The sequence below is a fragment of the Ornithorhynchus anatinus genome, chromosome 4, assembly GCF_004115215.2.
Source record: "Ornithorhynchus anatinus isolate Pmale09 chromosome 4, mOrnAna1.pri.v4, whole genome shotgun sequence".
In the NCBI taxonomy this organism is placed as follows: Eukaryota; Metazoa; Chordata; class Mammalia; order Monotremata; family Ornithorhynchidae; genus Ornithorhynchus; species Ornithorhynchus anatinus.
Window position 1 is genome coordinate 83,810,692 of NC_041731.1, and position 5,096 is coordinate 83,815,787.

General features: G+C 44.1%; 1 non-coding gene across 1 annotated transcript; it reads right to left on the reverse strand.

The window, feature by feature from the left end:
* Window positions 1–377: 377 nt before the first annotated feature.
* LOC114811544 lies at window positions 378–515 on the reverse strand. Its single transcript, XR_003759241.1, has one exon. It is a non-coding gene; the product is annotated as a small nucleolar RNA SNORA7 (small nucleolar RNA).
* Window positions 516–5,096: the final 4,581 nt, after the last annotated feature.

Here is a 5,096-nt window from a genome sequence, read left to right on the forward strand (position 1 = left end):
ACTGTACCTTAATCTTGTCCATCTCACCACTGACCTCTTGCCCACATCCTTCCACTGGCCTGTATTGCCCTCCCTCTTCGTATCCAAAAAAATTATCACTCTCCCCAACTTCAAAGCCTTACTGCAGGCACATCTGCTCCAAAAGGCCTTCCCTGTCTTGTCATATCTTATGCCGTCAAGTCATCTCCAACCCATCGTGATACCATGGACATAGCTCTCCCAAAATGCCCCACCTCCACCTGAAATCATTCTGGTAGTGTATCCACAGAGTTTTCTTGGTAAAAATACAAAGGTGGTTTACCACTGCCTACTTCAGTGTAGTAAAGTGGAGTCTCCACCCTCAACTCTCTCCCATGCCTCTGTTGCCTAGAAGTTCGACTGGTAGCAGATTGCCTTCCACTTGCTAGCCACTGCCCAAACTAGGAATGGAATGGATATGGCTCTGCTTGACTCTCCCTCCCATAGTTGAGACTGGTAGAGTACTGGAAACTCTCCAGGTGCGATCCTGAGAGGAAAGCCTTCCCTAACTAAGCCCTTATTTCCTCTTCTCCCACTCCTTTCTGTACCACACTTGGACTTGCACTCTTTATCCACCCTCCCCTCAGCACCATAGCACTTATATACATATCCATATTTTTTATTAATATCTGTCTCCCCCTCTAGATTGCTAGCTCGTGGGCAGGGAATGTCTATAACAAGTCTATTGAATTGTATGGGTCTAACCGCTTGGTACGGTGCTCTGAACACAGTAACCACTCCAGTACCAGATACTGATTGACTGAGGTGTAACCCAACAGTGGGCAACTGGACAGAGATGAATATGGCCTAGTGGAAAAAGTACAGACCTGGAAGTCAGATGACCTGGGTTCTAATCCCAGCTCCATGATTTATCTGCTTTGTGACCTTGGGCAAATCATTTTAACTTCTCTGTGCCTCTGTTACCTCATCTGTAAAATTGGGATTAATACTGTGAGCACCCTGTGGGACAGGAACTTTGTCCAACCTGATTAACTTCTTTATACCCCAGTGCTTAGGAAAGTGCTTGGCACATAGTGAATGCTTAAATAATGTTGAAAAAAACCCACCATGTAATGACCAGAGCTCTTATCTCTTTCAATTATCTCTTCCAATACAAGCAATGAAATCTGGATGGAAGAATATAGTGAAAGCAGTGTAGTCTAATGTAAAGAAAGGAAGAGAAGCTGTGTGGCCTAGTGGAAAGATCATGGGCTTGGGAGTCAGAGCACCTGGGTTGTAATCTCTACTCTGCCACTTGCCTGCAGTGTGGCTATATACAAGTCACTTAACTTCTCTGGGCCTTGTTTCCCTCATATGTAAAATGGGGGATTCAATACTATTCTCCCTCCTACCTTGACTGTGAGTCCCATATAATAATGACATTTGTTAAGCACTTACTGTGTGCCAAGCACTGTTCTAAGTTCTGGGATAGATACAAGTTTATCAGATTGTCCCATGTAGGGCTCACAGTCTTAATCCCCATTTTACAGATGAGGTAACAGGCATGGAGAAGTGAGGTGACTTGCCCAAAGTCTCATACAGTTGACAAGTGGTGGAGCTGGAATTAGAAACTACAACCTCTTGGCTCCCAAGCTCGGGCTCTTTCCACTAAGCCACGCTGCTTCTCATATAGGATACAGAGGAACTTGAGACTGCAGGTGTAGACAATTTGCTCAAGGAATTCGGAGAGAGATGGTACGAGGGAGTTGGGGTGACAACTAAAGGGAGCCGTGGGGTCAAGGGAGGGTTTTTTTTGGATGAGGAGATATAACCATGTTTGCAAGCAATGGGGAAGAAGCCACTGGAGAATGAACTGTTGAAGATGACTGTCAAGGAAAGGGGAAAGTACTTTGAAGGGTTGAGGTTGGATACAGTGGTGGAGAGGGTGGATTTTGAGAGAAGGTAAGAAATCTCCTCTTGAGTTGCTGCTAGGAAATATGGGAGTGTTGAAGGGGCAGGAGGAGGGAGGGACTGGGGAGGAGCAGGGAAGATTTTAGGGAGATCATGTGATAATTTTAAATTTCTCAATAAAGTAGGTAGACAGGTCAATAGGTAGGGGGTAGAGTTGGGGAGGTGGGGGTCCATGGTATTTGAGAAGTGAGGTACACCTCTGGAACAACTGGCAAAGGGGATGTATGTCAATAATTATGGAGAAATAATTTTCTTGGGCAGAGGAGAAGGCAGAGTTAAAATGTGCAAAGATGAACTTGAGGTGGAGGAGGTCAGCCTCATATCTAGATTTGTCAGCAGCACATTCTGAGACTCATGTGCAGGAGGAAATGAAACAAATTGTGAAGATGATCCAGGTTTGTGGATTAATAGTACCAGATTAGCCAAGGGATGGGGAGCAAGAGAGTTGAGTTCAATAGAGAGGGTGCTGTTGAGGGCATCAATTTGGTCTCAAGGGAAGGTAGTTTGGGTATGGAAGCTAAATAAGGCATGATGAAAAATTAGATGGATTCAAAGCTTTGGAGGTCTCTGAGGGGTAACAGGACAGATTTGCAGCAGGGAGGAGGTATGTGGGAGACAAGGCAGGTGAGTGGTTGTGGTCAGATAGAGGGATTTCAGAGTTGGTGAGGGTAGAGATTGTACAGTGACTGGAAATGGAGTTCAAATGTGCATCCAAGTTGGTGAGGGGGTGGGTTGGGGTGGAGCAGAAGGTCAGTGGAGTTGAGGAGTGATATTGGGCAGTGGAAGGGTCATCAGTGGATACTGAAGTCCCCCAAAATCAATGTAGAGATGGAAAAAGAGAGAAAGAATACGAAAAAGTGATAAAAATGGTTCAATATTTGAAGGTGGGACCTGAGGGGCAGTAGATGACCATGACTAGTATCTGGAGTAGGTGATAGAGACAGATGATAAAGGCTTCAAAGGAAGAGAAGGAGAGGGATGGGGAAAGTGGAATAGTGCAAAAAAAAATATTGGGGAGCGAGAAATAAGCCAACTCATCTGCCTTTTCTAGTTATCCTGGGGGAGTGGGAGAAGAGGCCCCCTGTAAAGAGAGTGGCAGGGGAGACCATGTCATTTAGGGAGAACCAGATTTCAGTGATGGCTAGGAGAAGCAGTGACTGGATCTAGAATAGATCAAGGATGAAGGAAAACTTCTCCATGATGGAGCAGGGGTTCCATAGGTTGTACTTGGCTGAGGCTGTGGGGATGATGTGAGAAGCAGGAAAAGCTTGAATGGGAGTGAACTGGTGAGGGCCAGTTTGGGAGGAGGGGGATAAAGAGGTGGTACTGGGTCAGAATGACAGGGATGGGGTTAGGGAGAGGGATGGGGGTGGTGTAAAAATTGGGGAGGGGTTGGATGGGAGTGAACTGAGAAGGGCCGGCCTATGAGGATGAGGAGAGGTGCTGGTCTCAGGAGACATTGGTGGGGGGAGGATCAAAGGAAAGGGATTGAGGGCACATGAAATTGCTAGGCTGCAAATTTGTACTTTATCCCTATTGGACTGTTTTCATGGGCTATTTCTCCAATTTTCTATGATCAGTTGTAATTCTTTAACTGTAATCCTTTAACCCTTTGTTCTGGACCTCCAACATCCACAACCTGTATTATCATCATCAACAGTGGTATTATTGAGCACTTTGTACAGAGCACTGAACTAGGAACTTGGGAGAGTACAATGTAACAGAGTTGTCTCATCTGTAAAATGGGGAATAAGACTTTGAGCCCTATGTGGTATAGGGACTGTGTCCAACCTGACTGGCTTATTTCCCCTGCCCTCCGCCCCCCATGCTTAGTACATAGCACATAGTAAGCACTTATATATTATTATTAATGATGTATTAAGTAATTCTGGCCACCTGGTAGACTACCGCTTAAGTATGTCTCCACAGATCCCTATCACGACTCTTGGCACTCTACTCTTTGATCCTCTGGCTCCTTCTACCTCCTTAAAAGGAGTGTGCACATACACTCTTACATGCATACACGATAGTGGTCTTTCGATTTCAAAAAAGACACCACTGACAGAAAATTTCACCTGTAGCATGTATGTGTTGAAAAGTCCAATGAGTGTCCCACAGACTCGGCTACAGAGGATATACAAGAAGATTGTCACTTGCTGTGCTTAATGTTTGCAGTGCCTGACACTCTTTTCTCCTTTGCCTTCTTTCTCTCTCCTGGGGAAAATTTTGCTCATAGAGCCACTCCTTTCTTGATGGCAGTGCACCATGCAGGTCTGCCCTCAGAAATTGATTCTCATTATTTCAGCTATGAGAGTAGTATGACCCTGACCAGATTTTTCAAGCTTGTTGGTAAGAGTGTCATAGAGGGCAGAGTATTACATCCCTCCTGAAATCAATACAGGAACTCTGTTCCTGGAAAGGAAGCATATCTGCGGAGGGTTTTTTCACTAGGCCAAATTGTATCTTGTCTATTCCCTTTCAATTCCCTCATTATCTGAAATATTTGATGTGGAGAGCTAACCCAACTATATAGACCTTTTTCTATTTTTATTATTTCTCGATTGGAGCAGCATTTTCTGCAGCTCCTTTAGGTAATCATAACCTCAGCTAAGAATAGTCCGGCCAATGAATTGTCCTTTAGAGTTGGTTTAATGCACACACAGGAGGGTGAAATTGGTCAGGATAACATGCCTATGAAAATACAACGTTTTGAAGTGAGAACTATTACTAATAAAATACCTATTAGTAGACGGTGTAAAAGTACTTTATTCAGCTATATTATTCTCAGTTGGGAGGTAGGGAAATGGAGATCATTTGAACTAGATTGGGATTATATTTTACAGGATGGAGCAAGGAAGTTTAAAGAAGGGAGATTATTCTACATAGAAGACATTGCCTATTCCATATCTTTCTGAAGTTTGTGAGACAATCATTCAATCAGTGGTACTTACTGAGTGATTGGGAGAGTATAGTATGATAGAATCAATCGACATGATCCCTTCCCATTAGGAATTTACAGTCTACAGGGAAGACAGACATTTCAATACATTTCAGAAAAAGGAAATGGCAGAGTATAAGTTAAGTGCTGTGGGGCTGGGAGTGAGGTGACTATCAAATAGTGAAGTGGTACAAATCCAAGTGTGTAGGTGATGCAGAAGTGAGAGCTA